This window comes from Cavia porcellus, unplaced genomic scaffold, assembly GCF_034190915.1.
Source record: "Cavia porcellus strain 051 isolate PalLab524CR breed Dunkin Hartley unplaced genomic scaffold, mCavPor4.1 scaffold_12, whole genome shotgun sequence".
NCBI lineage: Eukaryota > Metazoa > Chordata > Mammalia > Rodentia > Caviidae > Cavia > Cavia porcellus.
The window spans coordinates 60,076,767-60,104,640 of NW_026947495.1; the positions used below are offsets into that span (position 1 = coordinate 60,076,767).

The following is a 27,874-nucleotide window of genomic DNA, read 5'->3' on the forward strand; positions in this document are numbered from 1 at the left end:
CAGTTTGGAGATACAAGCTCTTCCTTCAGGGGCTGAAGTTAAGGAATTTGAAAGAAACTACTTTAGGGAAACCACACTGTGGCTGGCTGGAGGCTGGCAGCTGGACTGGAAGTGGACCTGGTCCGGGGGTGTGTCCCTGGGGTGCTGCTAGGAGAGACCTCAACCAACAGTGTGCTTTCTGTTTACTCAGGGGTTTCCTCCCCGGAGTTGTCGAGGAAGCAGCTTTGTGAAGAAAGGGAAAACATGTGAGTTAGATGAGGGGCTCCGTGTGTCCACAGAGCCCAAGTGGCGGAGGGGCAGAGCACAGTCCAGTCCCTGCCCTGTGTGGCCTCCGGGTGGTTGCACAGGAATGGGCTGTTGAGGGGGCACCATCTCCTGGGCAACCTGCTATCTTCAGGGGGGTTTATCTCAGAAATGTCTGTCTCCTCACAAACTTTGTTCCACCTCTTCCTCATCTTTGGTGGGAAGGGAATTTTAAAGCATAATGATACTCTGAAATTATGCAAATATTGAAAGATCATAATAATAGAAAGAGAGGCTTGTTTTTCTAAGGAGGTGTTGGAAAAAAGAGCTCATGCAGGTCTGCTGGAATGAAGCAGGCTTCGGAGGCCCTGTGGCTGGGAGGCTCTTGGGAATGGTGGTGAAGGGTTAGGGAGGGGGGAGAAGGTAGAGAAAGAAAGGAAGGAGGGAGCAGACTGAGGAAGCGGCAGGACGCGTCTGGAGTCGGCTTCTGACTCTGTTTGGGGTGCAGTTAGTCCATACTTACTAGAAGTAAATGCATGATTGTTCCATCCTGGGGACCTCAGTGACCTGTGATCAGCTACAGGAAACACTGGATTCTTTCTGGGATTGGACTGCTTGCTCCTGGGGAGGATAAGAAATCACAGTCTACTTTGACTCAACAGCCAAAATATCTCCTGTACTTGCTTTGAGCCGAGGAGGAAGGAAAGGCTGGGGGAGCTGAGGAGCTGTTTCTCTTGTTGGGGGAGGCCACTCCTGCAACAACCATCAGAGAAGGCAGCAAAGGACCAGTGGGGGCCTTTTTCGTGGGATGGTGCTGCAAAGAGGCTTCACAGGGGAGATGGCTCTTCCCTTGGCTTTGAGTGGTAACTGGTCAGAAATGCCAGTGAGACTCAGGACTGTGATAGAGAGACACAGCATTGCAGAGCTGGCCTTTTGGCCCAGCTATAGCAGGTCTTCACAGGAGCACCTAGCCCTGTCTTGTGATCTTCCTCATGCCATGGGTCACTGGCCGCAGATCAGTCAGTCAGTGCAAAGGACAGGACTGTGGACCTCATGCCTAGGGTCAACTTGGGCATGGGAGTACAGGGTAGTCTCTGCACTCTGGGCTCTTTGGCATCCTGACAAAGAATGTTAATTATGTTTCTTTGCTGAGAAGTTAGGGAAACTGAGAGATATACTGATGACCTCAACAGAAGCTCAGGAAGGCTTTGCTACACACAGTTGCTAGAGAAAGTCACAGTTGCAATGCCTGGGAAGCCTCCCCAGTTCTGATACTCAGCTCTGCAAACCTCCAGCTCCTGCTTCAAGGACTCCCACTAGTTGCGGTGTAACATGTCCTGGCCATGCTACCCTGGACCTCATCCCTCATCCCTCATTCCGCCCACTCATCTCGGTTTATCTAACCTATCCCCATGGGCATGTTAAGGCCTCCTACAAATATACTGGATCTTTCTCTCCTTTGTAAATGTGTCAAAGATATTTTCCTTTTTGTTTTTTCCACCAAGAATTTTATAAGAATCTTGGAACAGTTTGGCGTAGATAATGAGAAAAACAGGATTGGGTAGGTAGTTACAATGTCAAGTGATTTGGAAGAACTATTTTTCCCCCCATCATTGTACCCAATGGAGAAAAAGTTTCAAGCCATCCCGAGAAATGCAGTGGGATTTATCAGTTCAATAGCGAAGCACGTCATATAGAGCCCCTTATATTCATGGGAAGATTTATAAATAATCAAGAATGTTCTTTTAAACAAGGCAGATGTGTAAGAAATTGATTTTGGACTGTTCCAGCTAGCATTTGCTATAATGCCTAGAGTCCATGTGACAAATTTGATGCCAGAGCTGAGAATATTTTGGCCTATAGGCTACAAGAGGAAGCATCCAGAGAGGAAAATGTTTTCACCGGCTGAATAGAACCACAGGATTCAGTGCTTTATTCTGCTTTGGGATGACTGTTACTGAGGTGTTCTCTCACACTGTGGACCGTTTAGATTTCCAAAGTATGCGTTTAGAATGTCCTTTAATGTGTGCACTGACCACACAGTATACCATTTCTGGGTTTGTTTTTGAGATCTGAGTTGTTTAGCTCAATCCTCTGCATAATGATCCATGTTATGGGTTTGATACATGGCTTGTTTATTTTTCTAACTTGAAAGTGTTAATCGCAAAATCTTTTTTCTTACTTTTTTAAAAAAGAAAAACAACAAAGTCCTCTTCGTATAAAAATTTCAACAACATAGCTGCATTTTCCACTGCCATGTTGTGCTGAGAACACGCAAGTCTTGATCCTACCGGTGCTTTTTAACAGATAGCTGCTACCTTAGTTCAGATCCTTATAATTTCTTCCTTTAATTACTGCCATCACATAACTGCTTTTCGTAAGTCCTCTCTTACTCTCCTCCTTATTTATCAGCCACTCCTAACTTTGTAACGTCAAACTGAAAGTACAGTCTATTATAGCCGATGACACACAGGCCAGGGTGAAAGGAAACAAGCACTCTTGGAGATGCCAGCGCTGTGTCTGGGTGCATTCTCCTCAAAGAGTGCAGAGCGAAGTCCAAGCCAAAGGAGTCAGAATGTACACGAGGCTTGAGACAGCTGCAGTTGCGGAGGGAGCCAGTGGTGGCAAACCTATGGCATGCGTCTTCATTTTTCTTTTAAGACAAAAGATACTAAACTAAACCTGCCGGTATTCAGGTTTAATTACAGTGTTGGCCATTTTCGACAAATGAGTGGGTTTGGGGTTGCAGTTTGGGCACGTATGTCTAAAAATTTCTCCATCACAGGCCTAGAGCTTCTAAGCGGCCTACAGAGGGAAGCTAACACAGGAAAGTACGGCAGAAGCGCAGGGTCTGCTGAGGTCAAACAGTGTGGCATGCTTCAGCCCGGTGAATTTCCTTCCGGCTTTGGTTGGTGTTAGTCTCAGCTGGTCTGAAGTAAGTTGCTTTTCCCTTGCAACTAGAAAGATCTTAAGTGCTGAAGAACTGCAAGTAGCCGTGGAAGAAAACCAGACAGATCTACTTGCGCTGTGTGGAATGATATCTCAATACCTTGCAAAGTAAAGATGTAACACAGTGGACATAGCATATATTCATTTATATGCAATCAAAAAGCTGTAAGAGTGGGTGAGTGCTTATGCATATGCGTGTGATGTATATAAATGGCCTTGGTGAGCCCAGATAACAACAAATTAGGGAAACAAATTAGGGAAAAAATGACACCTTTGGTGTATGTACCCACAGACTAGGGAGCAAGCCAGTGTGTGATGGATTTTACCTCTTCTAGGCTCCTTGGGTGGTTGGCCTTGTGCACAATAGTACACAGTGGCCCTTGTGTGTAAGTGGTTATCCTTATCTGTGATACCTCTAGTATGATATATGTAGAACTAGAAAGTTCCCTTCTGGGAAGAGAAAACTGGGAGTTTAGTGGTTGTTGACAGAAGGAGGCTCAGTCTTCTATACTAAGTTGGAGAATGAAATTTGTTACCTTGTTCGAAAGTTACTGTTTAAATGTAGTTCTTTAAGTGTATAAGAAAGAAAACAAAATCCACAGATTTGATCTCAGTTATTCTCTTGCTTAAGAAAGCCTTCAGCGGCCTGGAGAAATTCCTGCTACGGCAGCACTTCAATTCAAAGGTCTTTTCCAGCTGGCCTCAGCCTGCCTTCTCTGCCTTATCCCAGCTACTCCCTTCCCTCCCCCAGCAATCCAGGTGCTTCTGCAAGGCTGGACTGTTGTGATTCATCTTAGGATCAGGTTTGCTGGCCCCTTCTCCGTCCAAGTAACTACCCGTCACCCTCCAGGGCTCCCCTACCTGGATGCGCCCCTGGTCCTGTGTGCCTTTCTCTTTCTCATTATTTGCTTCTGTTGATTGTAATTATGTGTGTATAATTACAGTTATGAACCTGCTCCTCTGCAAGCGAGCTGTTTGAAAGACCTAAGACAGTTGGTCCTTGTAACTTGATGGGAACAGGCATCTCATACCTGTTCCCTGAAAGAAAGGAGATGGGATCGGATTCCAGCTCTTTTGACTCAACTTTCTCACCCTTTCAGGTTTCTCTTTTCTTACAACTGCAAATCCTTATCTATTCTTTGCCTCTGTGCTCTGCAGCAATTAGCCAGGTTGTCACACAGCTAGAGTTTCCAGCTGGTGTGGATTGCATTCTCCACCTTTGACAGCTCACAGGTCTTCTTTCACTTCCTGAAGAGTGCATCTGACACTCAGCCCAGGTCTGCTGACCCTTTTATTAGCTCTTTTCTGCCCCGACATGCACAGTCTGCCAGAAAGAGTTCAACCAGTTTAGAAAATGGAAGAGGCTGGAGAGGGGAAGAGGAGATGAGGATTTCTAAAAGCAGGGTCAGTCTCTGGGCACCTGGCTACCCAGTGGTCCTCCTCCTCAGTACTTTTCCCATGCACCCCTCATTCCTGTTAAACAATCCTCAAGCACAGTCAAAATCTGAGATCTGTACTTAATATCTGCAATGTGTTTTTTCCAGGAAAGAGACAACAGGGATGGGATGGCTCCTTCCTCAGTCCCTTAGAGGAGCTGGCCAGACCTGGCCGCAGAACCCAGCCTCGGGGCTGGCCACTGCTGAGAGCATCCATAGTGAACTAGCAGAGGAAAAAATAAAGGCAAATAATGAGACAAGGAGAATCATAATTTTAAAACTGTACTTTTAAGAAAGTCTGCAGTTGCTCAGAGTTACAATGTCATCTTTACCTTTCAGGAAATTCTGTTTTAAAAAGACTCTTACAGACATAAGAATTGGGCTCCAGGCCTTTGCTTTTCACCTCTAAATTCTGCTCCCTCTTGGAGACCTCCATCCTCCAGAAAGCTGTGCTAGTAAGTGGGCAGAAGGTCTCAGCTTCAAACCTATGTAAATGGTTCACATTGTAGCCCAGCCACCTAAAGGGTGACCTCACAGACAGTAGGAACACACAGGCCACCCATTTTGCAGACACCCTAAGACCACATAAATGTTCCCTACTTGCAGACCATAATGCACCTATCCTGAGGGCCCATACTCTATCCCCTCTGAGTATGTACTTTAAAATTCTGTCTAATAAATTTCATTTTACCTCCCACTGACATATCTTAAAAATCTCTTTTTCTGTGATGGAAGTCAGCAAATTTACTACTTATTCTGTGAGTGTAATGTTTGAGGTTCTCAGCCTCCTCTTTGGGGACATTTTCCAGCCCTGTCAGGTAATAGTAGATGTTCTAGAAAGACCTGGATAGTTGTTGATGGTCTAATGACAGATAAGGAAGATCATGGGCTGTCATCAAACCCATCTCTGAGTTCTCCCTTGGAGAACAATGGTTGGGTACGGGTGCCAGCCATCAGTTTCTGGGGAGTGCTATGTCAGCGGCTTTGGGTAGTGGATTCAGGAGCCCTGTCAGCCCACACAGTGTCTTCATATGATCCTGAAAGAAAGCTCTCCTCTGGGCTGATACAGCCCTATACCGGGGCACAGGACTTACAAGTTGGAGATACCTCTGTCCAAAGAGTGATGGTTCACACCTCATGGGGATGCAAGGCTCCTGTATCTCAGTGCTGTTACGCAGTGCAGGAGCTGCACAGCCATGACACAGCCCAGGAAACGTAGCCTGGTGAGCTCTCAGAAGGGAGAGTGTAAGAAAAGTGAATGGATAACTGAGCTTTCTACCATTGTTTTGAGTTGATTTTCTCAAGGTGTGGAACTCCTATGGGAATCACCTAAGGTACTTGCAAAGGTTGCAATCTGAGGACTTACTTCAGACCAACTTAGATTCTCTTGAGAATGGGATCCAACAGTCTGGATTTTCAGCTTGGTCCTGAAATGCTTTAAGGGCTCTCAGAAACAGTCATTTTATCAGCTGTTCCATCAGAAATTCTTCAGATGTGCCTATTTGGGGGTTTGGAACTATCAGACAGAACAAGAATTGGCCATTCATGTCCTGATTCCTGCAGAGTTATCTTCTCATGCATCCTTGTGGCCTTTTTTGAAGGTTTCCTTACTGGGATTTGAGGTTGGTGTCATTGTTTTGCCTGGCACCACCACTTGGCTGTTTCTTAATAGGCAACCTTAAAACTAGTAACTCTAGCTATTTATGGTGGTGTGTGCCTGTAATCTCAGTACTTGAGTCGGAAGAATGGTGAGTTTGAAATCAGGTTGAACTGTGTTTGGATATTATATGTTCAGTAAAATATATTATTAAAATTAATGTCACTTTTTTTTTATTTTTAATGGGCGTTATAATGAATCTCATTATCTTCACAGCTGATGCCTAAATTTTCGAACCTGATACTATCCAGCAAAACAGAATAGGGGAACATCAGTTAAAAACCAGATGGTGAGAGTAATACAGGGCTTTAAATCAAGGTAATGGAAAGTCAAAGTGGGTTACTATAATATAGTCTGTTATTTTTTTTCCTTTAATTAAAAGGATAAAAATTTTAAAAAAGTATTAAAAAAGTAAATAATGGAGTGGAGATTGAGATAAAAGAGGGCATAACAACGAAACAGCACAGATCAAAACATAACCATTTAAGCAGAATAGTGTTTCACCACCAGATAATCCTGACCTAAAAGTAGTTACCATATTGTCTCTTTCCTTGAAATCCTTGAGTACAACTTCGTATACTGTAGCATTAAGTATATCAAAACAATGTAAAACCATTTAAGAGAATGACAGCATTACAGAGTATTTAGAATCGACTAACAGAAAATGAATAATGGTTTCTGTATAATCTCCTTGTCTTTAAAAGGTTTTTGCTTATACTATCGTACATAATAAAATCCAGTAAGATACAACCTATTTAGACCATTGGAGACAGAAGGACAAAAGCTAGATGAGACTTCAAAACAAGATGATACTAAATCAGTATTACCTATTAAGATGTCATTTTCTCCAAAATAGCTGTTCCTATCATCCAATCTTCTCTGCCTCATTTCTGTTGAGCTCTTATTCTGTCAGTAGCTGTCAGTTTGTCTTCTTCACTTTGTTCTCTGCTCCATTCGTTGTGGCCTCCACTATTTCTGGATTCTTTGTATTTTTCTTTTTTTAGAATATCCTGCAATACTCTCTGTAGAGTTGAATTGGTGGTTGCAAATTCCCCCAGTTCCTCTTTATCCTGGAAGCACCTTGTTTTTCCATCAATTTCCAGGGACAGTTGTGCAGGATATCTCAATCTTGGCTGGAGATTATTATCTTTCAAAGCTTGAATTATTTCCCCCCATGCTCTTCGTGATTTGATGGTTTGTGCAGAGAAATCTGCTGTAATTCTGATGGGTGCTCCCTTGTAAGTGGTCTGTTTCTTGTCTCTGACAGCTTTTAATATTCTGTTCTTGTATTGAATTTCTGGAATTTTTATTATATGCCTGGGTGTTGCTCTGTTTGGGTTGTAGGTAGCTGGGGTCCTATATGCCTCATACATCTGAGTATCTTTACCTTTTGCTAAATTAGGAAAATTCTCCTGTATTATTTCTGTGAGTAGCTTTTGTAGTTCATTTGTTTGTGTCCCTACTTCTTCTTTTATGTTCTTAATCCTTAAGTTATGGATCCTCTTATCATCTTCTTGTCTTTGTATTATTGCTGTTTGTTTCTTTGTTATTTTTAAGAAGTTTTTCATTTCATTCTCCCATATTACAATTCTGCCCTCCAGTTCAGATAGTCTGTCCTTAGTTTCTTTCAAGCTGTTATGCCAGTCTTGGATAGACTTCTTAATTTCTTGATAGTCCCTTTGAACCTGCTTCACGTACTCTATGCTTTCCCTGTTTTCTCCATCAAACAATTCTCCCCTCTTTTTCTGTTCTTCCATTCCACCATCTGTTTTTTCTTGGGTGGGGCTTAGCATTTCTCTAACTATTTTGCATACTTCTAGCTTCAGGTCGTTGATAACTTCATTCCTGAATTGGTCTATGAGGCTCTCTATATGGTGCTTTATGTGTATTGGTGCGGTGTCCGCTATTGCCTGTTTCTCAGAATTGGGGGCCGAGGAGCCTTTCTTGTTGCTGCCTCTTCCCATATTCTCTGTTCCTTATATATGCAAGCTTATATGAGAGGCCCAGCTTCTCTCCCTGTCAACCACAGCCTGATCGAATTGTGCCGGTTAGGTGTTCCCACTCACCGCTGCGCACCAGGCAGCCTACGCGGGGCCCGCCCCTCCCGGCCTCCGTCAGGCTCTGGGATCTGGTTTGGGCCAGCCTACGGGGTCCGCCGGCAGCGTCACGAAGGCCAGGCACTTTTCACCAATCCCGCCCGAGAGGGGGATGTGTGGCTGGAGTCGCCACCGCGCCCTGCTCCCGCAGGACTGCTCGGGCCCAGAAAGTCCTCTGCTGGAGTCAAACTGTGGTGGAGTGTCAGTTTCTCTCACTCACCTCACCACACAAGTCAGTGCACACCTCCCTGCTGTTCGCAGATTGCTGTTCTCAGAGCTTCTGCGCGTCTCTCTCCTTGCCGAGCCGATGTAGAGGCAGCCAGCCACTGCGCGGCGGGAAACCCAAATCGCGGCTTCCAATGGCGCAGGGTCCAGCCTCAGCAGCGAGACTTTTCTGTTCCTGTTTTAGCACCAGGACTGCATTCCAAGTTGGTTTCTCTCAGCCGAGTTCGTTCCTGAGTCAGCAGAGAATATCTCCACCTGCTTATGTCTCCTTAGTCCGCACCATACCTGGCTTCTGAGCCTAGTTTTTCAGAGAGCCTCCAGTAGTTGCTGTTATCTGTCCGCCATGTTCTCTCGGAAGTGGAAATTAATGTCACTTTTAAAAAGCTTTTTAGCGAGGCTATATAGGTCTTAGTTATTTTTTCATTACTGAAACACAATACTCAACACCCAAAATTTAAAAAAGAAAAGTTTATTTTGGCTCACAGTGTATAGAGGTTCAGTCTATAGTTGGTTGACTCCAAGGCAGGGCGGCATGACAGAAGAGAAATAGTTCATGACATGGCAGCAGGAGGGAAAGAAAAAGGGATAAGTGGAGAGGGAAACTGACCTTCCCAGGCCATCTACCCCCAGCCCATGATTTATCTCCAGCCAGGCTTCACCTCCCAACATCAGATTGATTGATTGATTGATTTTGGTACTGTGGAGATCAAACTTATGACCTTGCGCTTGCCAGGCAGGTGCTTATGCCACTGAACTAAATCCCACTGAGGTAAATCCCTGGCCCCCAACATCACATTTAGGTATAAAGTTATCAGCAGACTAATTCACTGATGAGTATCACATCTTCATGATCCAATCACACCCTCTACAAAAGTCTGCTTATGATTGCATGAGACTGGGAAACAAAAATACACACCAAATAGGCTATAAAAAATTAATAACCCTACCTATGGGTAGTATTATATTGATAATGGGCCTGCTTTAGAAATTGTGATACAGAAGTCATCGATGATCTAAATTCTAAGTCACATGGTTACTTTTGGGGTAAGGGGAAGGGAATGTAATTCTAGGAGTTTGAAAGGCCCTCACACAGGCTTGGGAGCTGGGGAAAGGCTTCTGGAGGAGGCGGTGTATAGAAGGTGTGAAGTACAGAGAGATAGGGGAGGACTTCAGGAGGTGCTGGAGGGCTGTGCTGGGGAGTTGTAAGTCCTTGGCATGGCTACAGTGGAGTGGGGGGAATAGGAGGATAGACTGGAGAGGCAGGGAGAGGCCAACTGTGGTGACCCTGCTTCTTTCTGCTAGAGAGAGATATGACATTCTTTTCTAGGAAGTGAGATTGGACGTGTTAGACATGAATGGGTGTTTGGTTTCCTTTCCACCTGCAGTAAGCACAGACAAGAAGATGCTCAGCAACACTGAGAATGAGGAAAAAGTTTATATGTGTATTCCTCCTTTCTTTTTTTACCAGTGACATTGTATATACAAGGGAGCTTTATAAATGCAATTTCCTTGTATAAATATTAATTGATTATGAGTGGTGGGACCTTGATCTTACTATAAAAATATTGAAATTATAAAGTCTAGCTCTGGGAAAATTGGAATGCTTGTTTCAGGTTTTAACTCATTTTATATATTCAGTGATGATTTTTAATAACAATCTTAATAGGATGATAATAAATAATAAAACAATAACCATTTCTAAAGCAAAAAAGTAACAGTGCTGAAGTTTTACATTCTGGATTTTACAAGGATGGAACAATCCAGATTATAAACCAAAACTATTATACAAATCATGTTCTTGTAGGGTATAATGTATTCAGAAGTTAGGACCCAAGATTTATACAAAAAAAGCCATCATGATCTCTCCATTTTTGTAGAATGCATCTTTATTCAGATGACTATTTTCATTAAAATTCCAACAGTTCGGTAACTAAGTGCTTAGCATGAGATGTTTAGGAAGTTTTACTTCTATGTGTGGTTTAGCTTGGCTCTTAACACGCAGTAAAATAGTTAGCATCTGAGGCTCATTATCTGGAAGTGGTTAACTTAAACATTACCTATTTTTCCTTGAGGTTGCTCTAGGGATGAGGGAAGGGCAGAATTTATCCAGGCAAAGAATTTCCTGCAAGTGAATTTCTAGAAGGACCCCTAGAAGGCTGAAGAATTGCATTACTTTCATCTAAACAAATAGAGGTTTATCCAAGGAAAGGGAGGTTTTAGGAAGTTTGTTCATTCTTTCTTCTTATTTATAGAACCCCTACCATGTACCAGGAACTTTTTTAGTCATTGAGATTAGATGAATAGAAAAAGAGCCCTTATCCAATGACATTCATAATCATGGCTCAGTTGAGTAAGGAAATATATCAACATACAACAGTCAGCTACAGTGTGGTTTAATGATACTGTAAAGTTATACACACAGAGCTGTTATGGACCAAGGGAGGAAGCCATTCAAATTTAGTTTGGACAGGAGTAGAAAGGGCAAGAGAGCCTTCACCTGAGAGGTGACAGTTAAGCCTTGAAGCATGAGTGGGAGAAGGTGGACAAGGCACGAAGGATTGTTTGGTGGACTTGTGGATGGGAATGTGAGTCACAGGAAGGCGACAGTACCAAAAGAAGCTATTGACAGGTAGGTGCAAGAAGAACTGGGAGGAACCTGGAACAGCCCTCAGAGGGGTGTGGGCTTCTTCCAGGACATGTTCAACTGGAGAATGACAAAATCTAGTCTGCTTTTGAAAGAATTCCAGCACGGATGGGTGGGGAGGGCCTACCCAGCAGCCTGAATCCAGGCTTGCTGGAAAACTGCAACTGTCTGCACTTCCTTTTATTTTCTGTGCCAAATGTCCAGCCCGCCCTGGGCAACAGGCAAAGGCAGGATTGTCTTAGAGCAGAATAACCCTGCAGTGACTTAGCCAGGGACCTCACAGGGTGCATTGCAGACAGATCACAGCTTGCCTGCTCATGCTAGAGACCTTCTAAGGGCTAGAAATAACCTGAGTCACCAAGTAGGGATGGCTCATTGTGTCCCAGGCCCATTCTACAGTGGCAGGGGTTGGCTGGATGGTGGCCTAAAGACCCACCCCTTCCCTGGTGTCTGGTTATGGCTGGTGGGAGATCAGACTCTCTTCCTAATGTGAGGCTGGCCCTTGGCATCACAACAGGGTGGCAGGAACCCTGGTGAAATGTGCAGTTTCCTCTGGCCATGTGCCATTGTTCCCGCCACAACCCAATGCTCCACCCTGAAGCAGGATGCCCTGCCCTGCAGAGCAGTTGGAAGTGATAAATACATTTGTTTTTGCATTCAAACCTTTCCTGGCACAGGGAGGAAATGCATCTGCAGCCTGCTGGGCCTCAGTGCTCCTGTACCTCTGCACAGGCTGCCCTTTCTGGCTCCGGCTTTTACACAATCTGGAGCCTGGGTAATGATTACACTGGCGTGCTGAAGCCCTGTCCTCCATTTCTTCCAAGGGCAGCAGTGCTGAAATGCAGGGCCCTCTGGCTGCTTATCAACATCAAAGGCACCTAATCACAGCACTGCAGGTAATCAAAGCCCAGCCCAACCCTGCTCCTCATTTCCCTATTACAGCAATCCTCTGTGAATGGCAGGTCAGGCTGACCCTAGAAGCTCTTGCAGAGGCTGAGTACTTACCTGGGGGAAGCAGCATTTACATGACTCTTCACCTGCGAGTAACTGGGTGCACCTAGACACTCCAGAGGTGTCTATGAGCTCCTACCCACAGTTGCAGCCACGCTAATAGAACTATCCTTGGTAGGAGCAGGCTTGCCAGAAAGATGGGCCAGGTGAAACCAGGGCAGGGCCTCCCCCAACTGTGGTCCTCTGGACACTGACCCCTTTCATGTCAATGTCCCTGTGCAACTCATCCATGGTCAGATACTTGCTAAGTGACTGTACACAGCAAGCACTGTGCTCATTATATGGACAGAAAGCTGTAGGCTAAACTTCACTGTATGCTAATAACCAGGAGGTTTGTTTGGATAGTCAGTATTCCTTGGTTGATACATCTTAGCTCATTTCTGAGGAGTAAAACACTTATGGTATTAAAAATCATTTTGCTGTTTATTGCTGCAACATGGTGAAATACAGAACCAAAAAATGTAGCACAAAGAGGGCCTGAAGGTCACAGCTTTGCTAACTCAGAAACCATACAATGTCACAGTTAAGTTCGCTTAGTAAGACACACAAATGACACACAAATGAGCTTCATATCCTCCCAAGCGTATGTGACCCTGGGAAGTCTTCAGCCTTCTCTAAGCTCAGTTTCTTCATCTGTAAGAAAGGAGACACAGATCAACTTCATAAGCTCCTCTTGAGAACTAAAAGGAAACCCATGGAAGGTGTTGAACAAAGAAATATTCAGTAATAGTTTTACACACCCACTCTGTGGCTACAGTAGAAAATAGACCATGGCCCCTGTCTACAGGTGCTCCAGGTCAGGGAAGGACATCGTGTTGCCACACACCAACCACAGAAAAAGAGACATATGCACAGTGCTGTCCAAGTCGGGAAGTTGGGACACTTCACAGAGAGGCAGCCTTTAGGTGAACGTCAAAAGCAGGTAAAAGCGGGGGATGAGCATGCTGGATGTCAGCAGCTTGCACAAAGGCGGACAGGCAGACAAGAGCGTTGCCCTGTCTTTTGTGACCTGAACGACAGGAGCTGTTAAAGGATAGATATTTTTTCAAAAGGATAAAATAATGATTATTATAAAATTATAAATTGAGAGGCTGTCAAAGGTTTTATTTAAGTCATTAATAAATGATGAAACCAAGAAGATCTTACAAAAAGATTCAAAGGAGAACTCAAGGAACATTTGAGTACAGGTGCCCAGAAATGCTAAAGAGGGTTGGGCATTTGGCTCAGGGATACAGGACCCCTGGCCCTGGGTTCACCCCCCAGTACTCCCCAAAAAAGGAAATGCTGAAAAGAATTTACATATGCAAAAACAGTCAATATCTACAAGGCAATGATTTATTATACCTCCAGGGACATGATTTGCACTTATTTATATGCACCACTTTCACTGGGCTCCAATTTATCCTTAACCCATTTAGACCTTTTATTCTCCCAAGTCATAGCTATTCTCTTGTTTTTTCTTCACTTGCCCTTCACCATCCTACCCTCTCTCACCACCCCTACCATCACCACCCACCCCATTCCTTCTCCTCTGTTCTCTGCCTGATGTTGGGGAAGGCTGACTCCCCCCGTTCTAACACCTGGCCCCCTTGCTCTATGTCTTACGGTTGACTTTGATTCCTGGAGAGTGAGGTGAGAAAGAGACTGGGGTATTCATTTCTCTTGCCTCTTCCTGCTTTGGCGCAGTCTGGTATCACCCTATTCATCCCTGACAATCACCATCCAGGGGGCCTCAGCTCTCAGCCAGGGCCTACAACACCCTCTCTCCTGATTGCCTTGCTGGCATAGGAGTGGACTATGGGCTGAATTATATCCTGCCTGAAGTCATATCTTGAATTCCTAACTCCTAATACTTCAGAATGGGAGCCTATTTGGAAATAGGAACATTGAGAGTATAATTAGTTAAGATGAAGAGATACTGGAGAGGGGTGGGCCCTAATCCAATGTGACTGATAATCCTTGTAAGGGATTTGGAAATGGTTATGCACTCTGGGAGAACACTGAGGGCTGGAGCTGTGCTGCTATGAGTGAAGAACTGCTGAAACAGACCCTTCCCTGATATCTTCAGATAGAGCACAATCCTGCAAACACCCTGACTCCAGACTTCCGACCTTCAGGACTGTGAGACAACATATTTCTTTGGTTTAAGCTACCTATTTCCTGTCCCTTGTTATAGGTATAACAGCCTTCTGCTATTGCCAGTCCTTGGATTCCTCACCTTCCCCTTGTCCCTTAACCCTACACATACCTGCAAAAATGGTCTTCAAATGCTCATCTGAGCTGTCATGAATTGAAAGTGGTGTTTATGGTAAACTTGAGGTAATGGGGGAGGGTAGTTTGCATTTTCTTATCCTGTTGCTGCTATAAATGACATCGTGCCGGAGAAAAAAGATCATAGCAGAGAATACACACACAACTTAATTGGCATTTTACATGGTAGCCAGTTTCTTAAATGTCAAGGTCAACAGAATGGGTGATTTGTGCAGCAAGCTAGGCCCTCATGCTTCTGTCTCTGTCCTGGGATTGCATCCATGAAGGGGTCTTCACCTTTCTCCAGGAAAAGCAATATTAGACCAAACTACACACACTTGTCTGTGCTAGGCCTTAGTGTATCAGAAGGGCCCACTGTATGCTGTGGAGTGTCACATCCCCACAGCCACTACAAGTTGGAAACACAAGTATCTCTTTATCCCAGCAACACTTGCTTCTCTCTTCCATGCCAGTGTTGGAACAAAGGTTACCCTGTATTCTTTGGCTAGGTTTCCAGATTTTTCCTCTAACTGGCGCATTGAAAGGATCTCTTTTTAGTCCAGTAGTCTTATTTATTTTCTCCACTCAAGACAAGACACATCAGCCGTTATGATCAGCAGTGATAAAGTGACACTTGAGTACGGCCATGCTGACGGCAAATGTCTATCCCATTAATTTTCTCAGAGTTGAAATGCCAGCATGTGTTCTCTTAAGTGTGAAAGGCCCTTGTAGAAAGCTTGGTCAATGTATCCCATTCCAGAACTTTTTCTCCAAAGAATTTTGTATCAAACAGATAGAATCTTGACAGCACTATAATAATAATGTTTACAATAATAAATTCTTTCCCATATTGCAATACTTACACCAGCTTTTATAGTAGTTTTCAAAATATCTATATTCATTAAAAAACTCTCTGGCCAATCAGAACAGCATCAATCCTGCCCTTTCCCTGGCCAGGATTTTCCCTAATACAGAAATAATAAAAAAAGATAAAGATGTTTTATTTTAGTATTTTTTACTTTTTATTTATAGCAGGCAATTCTGACTTCCCATTTTGGAAAATGTCATAAATGACTTTTTAAAAGTTATATGGTGATTTGATAGTTTTGAAGATGGAATGGCTCAAAGTATAGAAAACCCTGGTCTTTGAAGTAACTTCTTGCTTAGCAAATAGATCCAGTCTTCCTCCAAACAAAAACTGCAATGCAATAAGCACACACACACACACACACACACACACACACACACACACACATCAGAATCCTCTTCTGCCCAACTCTTATGAACTTCTTCCCTAGAGATGAGGAGCAAGGCACATGCTTGGGAAGGACTGGACTATTCCAGAAAGACAGCAACTCCTCAGGAAGGTAAAGCCCTGCCCCCTCTCCTGGCAGCTCTTACAGTGACTTGAACCTAATCTAGTGTGCGCTGCGGGTGGTAGGGAGCAAGCCATATCAGCCTCTTGTAAGACCTTCACGTATTTACACTGTGTATTAGTTTCCCATGGCTGCTGTAACAAGCATCACAAACTTGTTGATTTAGAAACAAGAGATACTTGTTCTCTTACTGTTCTGGAGGCCAAAAGTCTCAAACAAGATGTAAACAGGGTTGGTTCCTTGCGGAGCTTCTGAGGGAGAAACCATCCCAGGTCTCTCTCAGAGCTCCTGGTGTTTGCCAACAATCTTTGGCATCACTTGGCTTGCAGATGCATTGTTCCAGTCTCTGCCTTGACCTTCACATGGCCTTTTCTGTGTGCCTTTCCAGATTTCCTTCCTCTTACAGGTACAACAGTCATTGGATCAGGACCTACCCTAAGCCAGTGTGACCTCATCTTAATTTCAATCCATTGTTTTTGTATGTGTGCTGGGAATCAGGCCCAGGGCTTTGTGTGTGCAAAGCACACGCTCTATTTCTAAGCTACACCTCCAGCCCATTCCCTTAACTTGATTACATCTGTAAAGACTCTGTTCCCAGGTAAGGGCATATTCTTAAGTATCAGCAGACAGACTTCAATGTCTTCCTTTTCAGAGAACAAGATCCTATCTAGTGACTCAGTAGCCAAAATCCATAGACTTGAAGAATGATTTCAGATGTGTATGAGAGTCAAATCCTGGCTGTGTTGGGTGCTGATCCTGCTCTGTCTCTGTTTCCTTAGCAGCCAGACCGTGGGCCAGCCGTGAGTCTGTGTGAGGACTAAATGAGATAAAATCCTGTGTGAGGAGCTGGGAGTGACATATCAGCTACAGCGTGGGCTGGGGTGGGGGGCTTGCAGGACAGGTCTTTTAGAATGGAGGCCTATTTAGGGGCCCCTATGTAACAACTACCCACTGCCACCCAGGGGATTTGTGTATGTATCCTGTGTGTATGTGTGTTAGGTTGATTAACAACCAAAGCTTCTGCCTAGGAACCTATATTCTGAGTCTACAGTATGATGCATGCATTTGAGGGTGGCTGAAGACTGACACTTGAGTCTCTTAATTAGCATAAAAAATTTTTCATGATCTAGCTTTGAATGGCTGCAGGAATTATAAAGCTACCTCTCCCCTTGCATTACTGTGGTAACAAGGTGGGTGCAGCAGCTTTACCCACTTTGGAGGGGTGCAGGGTAAGAGCTCTGTCAAGTGCAGAGACCCTACAGGTGCCAGCAGATTGGAAATTGAACTGATGCTGCTGGCGGAGCTCTGTCCTTTCTGTCTTCATCAGCTGCCACCTCTCTGAACGTGAATGAGTAGGTGGTATGACGTTTACTTGTATATTTTTCATGTGTGGCAGAATTCTGCTGGGGACCTGCCTTCACATGCACACTCAGCCACAATGAGTCAATTAGGGAGGGGGATTGTTGCCGCCATATGCTTCCAGCCACTGGAATCACACACAGCTGCATGCTTGAATGATTGTTTAGAGCAAAGAGAGACATCAGCCCAAGAGAGTCCATCAGGTCTGTTTTCCCGCCTGTTGGAATTAACACTGAAAATACCATATTCACTGCTAGAGGTGATGTAAGCAGCAGGGGGCAGGCCATGTGGACGGTGAGGCAAGAAAGGCAGGCATCCAAGCAAAGGAGGCCCAGTGCACAGAGGCAGGGAGAGACCCGAGCCCCGGGCAATGGAGATGTGAGGGGTGAGAGCCAGGCTGCAGGAGCTTCCCAATTCCCCCTGGATGTCTGGTGCAAGGTTTTGGTTCCTTAAAGCTCTCTGACTGATCTTCCTGCTCTGGAGATTCCAGGATCTACTCCTCTATACTTACAGTGATATCCTTCTTCTTGCTTAAATGAAGTTGGAGTGGTTTCTGTTACTTCAACCAAAAGAATCCAACGCAATGAAACACCATGCTGGAACATGTGTAAATACAGCCTAAAATGGTTTGCATAGCTATAGACTCGGTTCAGATCCATTCAACCCAACCACATAAAATACATCTTGATCACAAACAGACTGAAGGTGCACAGGCATGTGTGCATGCATGCACGCGCGCACACACACACACACACACACACACACACACACACAGAGCACGCATGTGCTTCTTTCAATTACCAAACTGCACTTTCTCACATTCCAAGATGCCCTAGAAATACGTTTTATTTTTTCAGATTCTTTCATTAGGTTTTAGTTTTTTTTTTTTTTTTTTTTTTTTGTCTTTTTCCTTTTTATCGGTACCGGGGATCGAACTCACGACTGAGCTAAATCCCCAGCCCCTCATTAGGTTTTAAACAGATGGATATGACTGAGGAGTTGAAAGAAAATATTGCTAGCTTTTCTTTAGTCCCCTTCTTACAATTAAATTAAGTTCCAAAGCATAAAAAAGTCATGTTTTATAGCTTCTTTTAGTCATTTTTTCTTCCACAGACGTTTCTTGAGTCTAAAATGTGCTCTGTCTGGCTGGACGCTATGAATCCAAAGGTGAAGCAAGACTCAGGCCCCGAGTCATCAGACCTGAGGTGGTTCCTTGAATCCAGCGAGCTGCCTTCTTTCTCAGTGGTGTCTCCTGGTTTCACAGTGTTCCTGTGCTACCTTCTTGTCACTGTTACAGATTCTGCACCTCCAGCTTTCCCGTCACTAGTTCTAGAAGCTGTTTTTGTGACATTTGTTTTGTTTGGAATCAAAGAATGTTATCTCTTTTTAATTCAGAATTCTCCTCCCAAATATGTCAGCCAGCAGGAAGGTGGTGTGACCTAGAACCAAACGTGAACAGACTGTCTCACCTTGGGACCTTTATCCCTGCAGTTCCCTCTGCCAAAAGAGCAGCTCTTTCCCAGGTGTCTTCAGGGCTCATCCCTACCCACCTGAAGTTTTTGCCAGAATGTCATCTTCTGATCACTCTCCCCAACATTACACACACACACTCACTCACAGGGGACTTTCTATTTCTCCAGGGTACTTACTGTTCTCTAATATATTGTATAATCCTTATTTTATTAATGCTCTTTCTAGAAAGTAAGTTCCCGAAGAGGGAGCTTGGATTTGGTTTTATTTGTGCTGTTTCCCAGGGCCTGTCGGTGGCTGGCATAAACATCAGTCCCTTCGTGAACATTTGCCAGGTGAATGAATGGTGATGTGAAGCAACCCATTTGGGTGAGACACAAGGACAAACAGGAGCACAAATAAGGTACAATCATGTACTCAAGGACCAGGGTAATAACTTCATCTTGTTAGAGCTTGTCTAGATCAGCAAAAAAAAGTAAGGGTGTGGACTAGATATACATTCAGATTTCTTATAGCTCCTAAAGGCAGCAACACAGGAGCTGGCATTGTCCTATATTGCATAGAAAACAAAAGAATGGGAACAATTCCAAATCCTCACAGAGGTCAACCTCCAGTAGGTGAAATAGACATACAATTTTATTTAGTTTGCATGGAGGAAAAGGTACAAGTCTTTCTTTTCTCTCTCTCTCTCCCTTTCTTTTTCTTTCTTTTTTCTTTCTTTCTTTCTTTCTTTCTTTCTTTCTTTCTTTCTTTCTTTCTTTTTCTTTCTTTCTGAGACAGAGTATTTCTATATAGTTCAGGCTGGCCTTGAACTCACTGTGTAGCCCAGGCTGGCTTGAATTCCCAGCAATACTCCTGCCTCAGCCTCTGGAGTGCTGGGATTACAGGTATGCACAACCATGCCCAGCAGACGTCACTTTCTTAAATGAGGAATATGTTGATTTATTGTTAGAGGATATGAAATCATTTTAAATTAGAAACAAATCTATGTTGATCATCTAGGTCAGTGATGGCAAACTTATAGAGACTGAGCCCAAACTTCAACCCAAAACTCACTTATGTATTGCAAAGTGCCAGCACTGCAACTAAACCTGGGTACTGAGGTTTTAGTTAAAAACAAAAAACAAAAAAACGTTCACAGGCTGGGGCTTTAGCTCAGCAGCATAAGCGCCTGCCTTGCAAGCACACAGTTGTGTTTGATTTCCAGTACAAACAAAACAAAACAAAAAAAAAACCCTCACACATTAACCTCTTTTGTCTCAAAATAAAAACACAATAACAGGTGTGCCAAAAGTTTGCCACCACTGATCTCGGTGAACAATGATCATCTAAAGTAAAGGTAAACTGGCACAAAGGGACCAAGAAGAATAGCTCCTGTTTGCAGTTAGAAATCTTAATTTTTCTTTTTTCCCTGTTCCTAAAAATAACCAGGAAGAACTCTTTGGCTTCCTGGCTCCCGTCACTCACCACCTTTAAACTCTTCAAACTAGAGAATTTAATGAAGAATCTAGATTTCACAAGGAAAAAAAAAAACCTATTAGGGGGAGAATTAGATTGTAGGGCGCCAGACAAAAAGGTGGCCTTCACCCACTGGGAGCTGGTAGGTTTAAGTACTTCCCAGTGGGTGAAGGCCACCTTTTCGTAGAACTCATCTGGAAAGCAGGGGCACTTTGTACCCATCCCTCTGAGTTGTTATTCTGAACATTATCACATTATCTTTAATACAACAAGCAATTTAATTCTCTGTTAGTGAGGATGTAATAATTTACCAAAAACATTTTACTCCACAGAAGTCTTTCCCCTTCCCAGATTTCTCACATGAGGAGATGAGGGCTGGGGGTGTGGCCCAGCAGTAGAGTCATGCGCAAGGCCCTGGGTTTGAACCCCAGCACCATAAAACAAAACAAAACAAAACAAAAACAACAAAAAAAGGAACTAAGCTCCAGGGAGGTGAGTTCATTAGCCCAAAGCCACACATCCTGTCCCTGGAAGACTCTAGATTAGAACCTTCCACCTTGGTAATCCCAGAGAATCTCTGTGGCTTCCATGGACTCAAGACAAACAGATTTCTGCAGAGCAAATGTGAAATCTAAATAGTGGCAAATGGCTTTTGATTAACATGGCAGATCCAAGGCTTTGTCTCCTTAAACTCTAAGTAGAAATTCCAGAAGGGAAATATAAGGATATAAATACACACAGACAGATGCACTGGAAGAGGAGCTCCCCAGATTTTGAAGTGGCTGCGCTCTTTGGGCAGATGGGAAGCAGATGGAGTAGTGGCGGCTGGCTCAGTCTGCTGAGGGCATTCCAGGAGAAGAGAGCTGTACCTGCCCTCTCCCCCAGCACGTCCCAAAGCAGAACTCCAGGAAGGCTGAGGCTCTGGGACACCAGGGGCTACAGGAGGCAGGAAAGGATGGAGAAGCTGAACATGGGATACCTTGGAGATCTCTCAGGTGTCCTACCTTACCTGAACAGTCAGTTACTCCCTGACTTTTTCTGCAACCTGCTTATATAAAACAAGAGGTTTTTCTCTAAAGATGTTGGACCAGAATGCTCTGGACTAGCCACATTATACACAGAGGACAGAAGTGAGGTTTGGGCTGACACTAAGGGGAAAGCGAGAGTCGGTACTGACCATAGCTGCATAAAGGTGATTCTGCCCGCAACCCTTGCTCCATTCTCCCTGGGACAGCTGAGTAGACACAGAGAAAAGACTCGAAAAGAAGGCCATTTACCGCACTTCCCCAGCCCCATTTCCGTCCATGAAATTTACCGGCTGACGAGGATCCTGTCCACACGCTGCAGAGCAGCCCATGAATCAGAATTTGGGACTGCAGTCTTCATTATAAATGGACATCCGGAGGTCATCTGATTCTGAAGAAAAGCCTTCGGCATGAAAGAGACCCAGGTCGTTTAAGTGGGGAGAAAGATTTAGGAAGAAACAGACAGTGCGGGGGAACCGAGTAAAACTTCAAAAACCCACAAACAACATATTTCATATTATTAGGGAGATAAGAGGTGGTGATGTATCCATTAATCAAAAACAGGATGCTCTAATTCAAGAACCATCAAAGAACAAGAAAGAAGAGCTCTTAGAAGTTAAAAATAGAACAGTTAAAAAAAAGAAAAGAAAAAAAGGGTTGGCAGATAAGATGGGAAAATGTTCTAGAAAAAATTGGACAAAAAGAGATGGCCAATAAGGAAGAGATGATAGAGAATGAGAGACTAGGTCCCCGAAGGCCAACATTCGCCTCACTGGAACTTTAGAGACTAAACTAATGAAAGTAAAAGCGATTGGCAAACAAACAAACAAATCATACGAGAAAATTTCCTGTGAATTTGAAAAATCCACACCGTTACACTACTTTGAAATTTCAAAAAGTGAACGCAGAGAAGACTTAAACATTTCCCTCAAGGGATAAAACAGATCTCTTCAAAGGAACGGAAATTGGAACAGCATAAGAATTCGCAGCATCAGCCTTGGAATCTAAGAGATCAATGAAATAAAGTTGTAGCACAATTCTGTCCTCACTACTGACCAACATTTAATATTGAGATCATAGACTGTTGATTTAACGGAAAATTATAATCTACTGGATGTGGTGTTGCCAGTCTGTACTCGGAGTTACTTGAGAGACTGAGGCAGAACCACAAGGCTGAGGCCAGCCTGAGCAATCTGGGGAGACCTTGTTTCAAGATAAGGTCCGAGTGTGTAGCTCAGCGATAGAGAGCCCGCGCAGCCGGTGTGAGTGCTGGGGGTGTATCCTTAGTACCCGTCACCACACAAACACAAAAAGAAAGTACGATTTATTTATATTGAGAGGATGGGGGAGGCGAAATAGGGAGGAAGGTGGAGAGTCTTCTAGCTTAACAGAAAGCCAACAAATGATGTCCCAACTGGATAAATCAAGGTTGGTGCAAGCACATTATTTAGAAATTTGAAGGCAAACGTAAGAAATAGCAGAAAGGGAACAGACAGGTCAGGAGCAGACCTTCATTGTAAAACTTGATTATTCCATTTTCTAAACTCCTTGCATACATTGTATGGTAAATCTATGTGAAGACCTTGAAAAAATATATTTCCTTTGTTTTCCATCCCTGGTTGTATTGCCTTCTGGGAGGAGGCAAGCTGACCCTAGCTGTCTATAACCTAATCATTACCAGGGCACCTGGGTTCCCCTTGCATGGGAGTATAGGCTCTTTATCTCATGAAATAATACATTTACATAATGAGAGAGAAAAATAAGTCTCCAGTGTGGCTCTGTGCTTGAGTTCTCATGGGCAAGTAAAATACAACATGCTTTCATGGAGATATTTATGCTAAGTTTTTCTGCCCTTGGTGTTTATCTTTTGGCTGTGATAACAGCGGTGGGCTTAGGTGGTAGTAATGACTGAGTCCCATTGTCCCCCCACCCTTGGTGACCCCAATCTCTGAGCTTTCAGGCACCAACTTAATGGTACATCTCTGATCCAGCTGGTAGATCCCGTCCTGCCTTTAACAACCGATTGATTTTGCTGGTGGTTAGAATATTTTTTCCTCAACATTAACATGAATTGGGGTTTGCAAAAACAAGTACAGGACCATTATATCATGTAGAATAAAAATTTAGGAGTTACGTTCCATAGAAATAAATCTTTGCCCAAATTGAGGTATGTGTGTGTGTGTGTGTGTGTGTGTGTGTGTGTGTGTGTAGCTCTACTAGACAGTGGACTGTGATAGTTCACCACAGCTGTTGTTTTATTTTGTTTTTTGGAGTCTAAGCTCTAAAAGCCCCCTATTTAGACTTTAATAGACAGACACTTGGTAGCAGTATAGCTCATGGGAAAGAAAAACTTAACATATGTACTGTAGTGCCTGTCTCTTTAGGGTGCAGCTCTCGTGCCTAGGAGTGGTGTCTCCTTGTAAGTCACAAGTTCCTGGAATGCTTGGCACAGGGGCAGCTTCCCTGGCCCTTCTACCTGGTGGGAGGTCTTGTGCACAGCAGCGCTGCAGCAGTGGGAGGAGAGGAGGAGGCAGCCAACAGCTGCTGCCAGAGAGCTGAGGCCCTGGGGAGAAGCAGGGAGCACAGACTTCCCCGCTTCCCCTTGATGCTTCGTTCTTTTTCGTTAAGGACTTGAGGTCCAAGGTTTCAGACCAAAGGAGGGAGCTACCACAAGTGATGCCCCAGGCTCTGTCTCCAAGAGACAGCCCACCCCTTCCTCATTCTTCTTCCTCTTCTCTCTTGCTTCCTTATTTCTTTCTCCTTCCCACCTTTTCCAGTGTGAGTAAATAAAAACAGTACACATTTTCAGATAAGTGTTGAATCCTTCAGGCAAAATAGATGCGTACCTCTATGGTTTGTTGGAGATTTTTATTTAGTAAATTTGTTTTATTTACAACCCTCTTGGTGATCTAAAAAACAAACAAGCCAGAACTGCCCTTGGATCAGATCCTGGCTGAGTTTAATCAAGTGCACAACAGTGTAGCTCAGCCCAAACCAGAGTGTGTGGGAGCAGAACTCAGTGAAAGCTGCATTTATCTGATTAAGAATGCTCATTAACATTTGAAAAGCAAACCCATGCCTCCACCCTGCTTCTACTTGTCTGGTTGCAAGAAGTTTATCCAGGGCCCAATTTTCATTTCCAGAAGATTCCTGTCTTGGCTGTGTTTCTGCACCTGCCAATGAAATCAGTCTGTCTCATCTCTTACACAACTGGATTTCTAAAAGATTCTAGAAGATGCTGATTTCTCTTTTTTTTTTTTTTTTTTTTTTGCATGTGTGTCACAATTTGAACCTAGGACCTTGCTTACCAGCCAGGAACTGTGCCACTGAGCTATATCCCCAGCTTTTTCTTTTTTTTTTTTTTTTTTCTTCCTGGTAGTGTTTACCACAAACACAAAGCCAATGCTTTCAGCACTGCCCAGCCAGAGTGGGTTTGGAGTAAATTTCACAATATCCAACTGGAGTTTCAGACCACCCCAGGGCTGCCAAGTCTCAGCAGTAACTTCAGCTTCTCACATCAGGCAGCTCCTGTTACTGGCCAAAGTAAGTTTGCTTCCTTAAGATGAAGGGAAAACAATATACCATTTTCTTACCTAAAGGGGAAAAGCATTCAGTTTGTAGTTCGGGTCAGATGTGGTATTCAGAAGTAATACTGTAGTTTTGTGTGAGACGTCTACTGTTGCCTTCGGAACCCACACATTTTATTGTTTCTTACTTTATGCAAAAATAACCAAGAACAAGAGAAGTTCAGTCCAATTCCACTCATCCAATAGTGTTTCTTACACTATTGACACTGGGATCACCAGAGGTGATAGGTTCAAAAATCCAAAGGTAATCTCTACTCTTGGGGTTCACTGAACTCATCTCTTGGAGAATCAGGCCCAGCTCTTGGTCCTGACTCTCGGAGGGTCCTGCCTGGCCAGCAGCTGTGAGATGGTGACTTCACTTGATTGGCTGCCAGCTTCCCCTGTGCTGCTTCCTCCCGGCTCTCTGTTCTTATTCCCACTAGAGCCCTTCACTTGGTCCTTCCTTCAGCAATTCACCCTAGGGTGTAGAAGGAAGATCCTCGTTAGGGTAGTTTGTCGCCTGCATGGTATAAAGGTGAAATGAGGAGGGACAAACATGTTCCTGTGCTTCTTCTGTTCTTTCCTTCAGCTTAGATGTAGGTGCAAACTCTCCAGCTTCCATGGTGAACTCTCAGCCTTCTGCTGTAGACCCACCAGCCTCCTGAAACGGACTCTCACAGAACACTGCAGTGAGCTCCAGACCTCAGACTGCATCTTTCAGTCTCCAATGTGCAGACACCCTCTGCATGCTTCCTCGTCCAACTCTGGCTGGCCATCATAAGCCAATCTTGTAATTTCTTATACAAGATCTTGCGTTAAATCTGTTTCTCAAGTAAAAAACACTGATTCATCTGACCTAGTCGATCATTCTGTTCTTGTATTCCTCTGAGCATAGATATTCTGGTTAAATCACTTCTTGGAAAAAAAGAGCCTAAACTCAATGGCTTAAAATAATAATTATGTTATAATTATGTAATCAATAAATAATTATGTAACCAATCCAGAAGTCTGTATGATGACAGCACATGTCACTTGACAGCTTGGGTGGCTCCACTGGGGCTGGAGTTTTTCTTTCCAACGTGGCTCGCTCTTGTGGTTGGAAATTTAGTGCAAAGTCATCAAGTCATCAGTTCCTTGCCACCTGAGCTTCCCAAGGCAGTTTGGGCTTCCTAGCAAAATGGTACCTGAGTTCTAAAAACCAGCGTCTCTGGAGATCCAAGGAGAAGAAGCTATTTTATCTTTCATGTCTTAGCCTTGGAATTCATACTGTGCTTCTTCCACTGTGGTTACAAGTCCACCAGATTCCACAGGAGGGAATTTGGACCCTATCCCTCCGTGGGAAGGACTGTCAGGGTAATCAGTAAGAAGAGTGTGTAGGATGGAGCATAGGATAGAGCTGTTTCCCCATGAGGCCAGCAGTCCCCAGTCACTTTTTTGGCCCTAAAAGGCTCTGAGTTTCAGAGAAGACAATTTTTCCAAGGATGTGGATTTAGGGGAGTAGTTTAGGGATGGTTCAAAGAACACCCCCACATGTGCTGTGCACAGTAGGGTTCACATCCCTAGGAGAATTTAATGTGGCAGGAGGCGGAGCTCAAATACTGCTCACCTCCTGCTGTATGGCCAAGTTGTTAAAAGGCCACTGGGAGTTGTCTGTGGCCAGGGAATTGGGGATCCCGGCCAGAAATGATTGGCGAACAAATAAAGACATGAATGAGTAAGTAAAAGGCTAAGTGAAGCCAAAAGCCTCCAGCCTTTGCAGCTCCAGAAAGAACAATGTCTCCTCAGGGTTTCTACGTTAGTTCCCTAGGATTCTCTCATTGGGTAAATGTCTATAATTTCCTCATTGTTTTGGATATATAGAAGTTTTCAGGATTGAGAAAGAAAGTAAATTCAGGCCAGGAATTTAGCTCAGCAGTACAAGCACCTGCCTGGCAAGCATACGGTCATGAGTTCGATCCCTGGTATAAAAAAAAAGTGAATTCAGAAAATCTCAAGATAGCTACCTTTTTGGATTTTAGGATATTAAATTCTCAAGCAGAGACATCAGTATCTCCGCTTAAACAAACAAAAAAAGGCTTATTTTAACTTTATCCCTTTTTTATACTTTAGGTTTAGTACCATGTACAAATCATATGTTGCTACTTTTTAAGAGTTGTTTAAACTCTAAAATGAAATTTAACGTTAAAGTTTATCACAATAGGTATGACGAGTGCAATTTTCAAATGATTAAGAAAACAACATAATGTGTATATAATGATATCTGTGGAGGAAAGAGAGCGATTGGGCCACGGGTTAACAATAGGCGGATCTGGGTAATGGGTGTACAGGTGTTCCTGGTATTCCCGCTCTCTGTCGTTGCAACTTTTCTGTAAGTTTGACATTTTCCAAATAAGAAGTTTTTAAAAATCATGATGGAAAGAAAATGGGCCACAGCTGCTAGGCTATCAACATAACAGCTTGCGTTTGGGAGGAAGAGTCAGCCATTTTCTTTGTTGCTTGCCTGGGCAAATTTAGGATTTCATTCACAGATCATTTTTAATCATTTCCTGGAATAAATGCTCTGAGGGGTTGAACAATAACAAAAAATTAGAGAGAAAATCATGGTTAATATGGTAATTAATTCTTCCCAAATCGGTACCATCAAGTTTAGCAGGTGACATAATGGACGACTCTATCAGTGTTGAACTTGGTCTCAATATTTAAGTTGAAAATTCTGTAAGAATGAGGTGGGGGCGAGAAGGAAGAGAGCTCACACTTACTTGGTACTTCCCCAGACAGGCACTGTGCAAGGGATTGTGAATGAATTATTTCCTTCACTGCCACAAACCACTTCTTCCTTGTTCTACTTAGGAAACAAGGACTCCATGCAGTGGAGTGGATTCTAGTGCGAAAACTTCACCTTTACTGGCTCAAAAAGCAAAGGATGTTTATTATCTCACAGGAGAAGAGACTGGGTGCAAGAAGGAAGGACAGTGGATGCCAGGGATTCTGCCAGCCCCAACAACGCAAAGATGAGTAAGACCTAGCTCCTGCTTTCGAGGAACTCACGTAAGGCACAACTGGTCTGTGGATTTGTGTGTCACTGTCGGGCTGGTATTCTGCCTTTATC

The 27,874-nt window shown here is 43.7% G+C and overlaps 1 long non-coding RNA gene across 4 annotated transcripts in view; it reads left to right on the top strand.

Annotated features, from left to right (window-relative positions):
- The window catches only part of LOC134478305 (uncharacterized), a 38,757-nt gene that overhangs the window by 2,419 nt on the left and 8,464 nt on the right, over positions 1–27,874 (top strand). For 2 of the 4 annotated variants that reach the window (XR_010050860.1, XR_010050861.1), the window contains exons 2-3: positions 19,001–19,119; positions 27,707–27,813. This is a non-coding gene — a long non-coding RNA (uncharacterized LOC134478305). The remainder of the gene's footprint in view (positions 1–19,000; positions 19,120–27,706; positions 27,814–27,874) is intronic. The other 2 variants (XR_010050863.1, XR_010050864.1) reach the window with 1 other exon arrangement.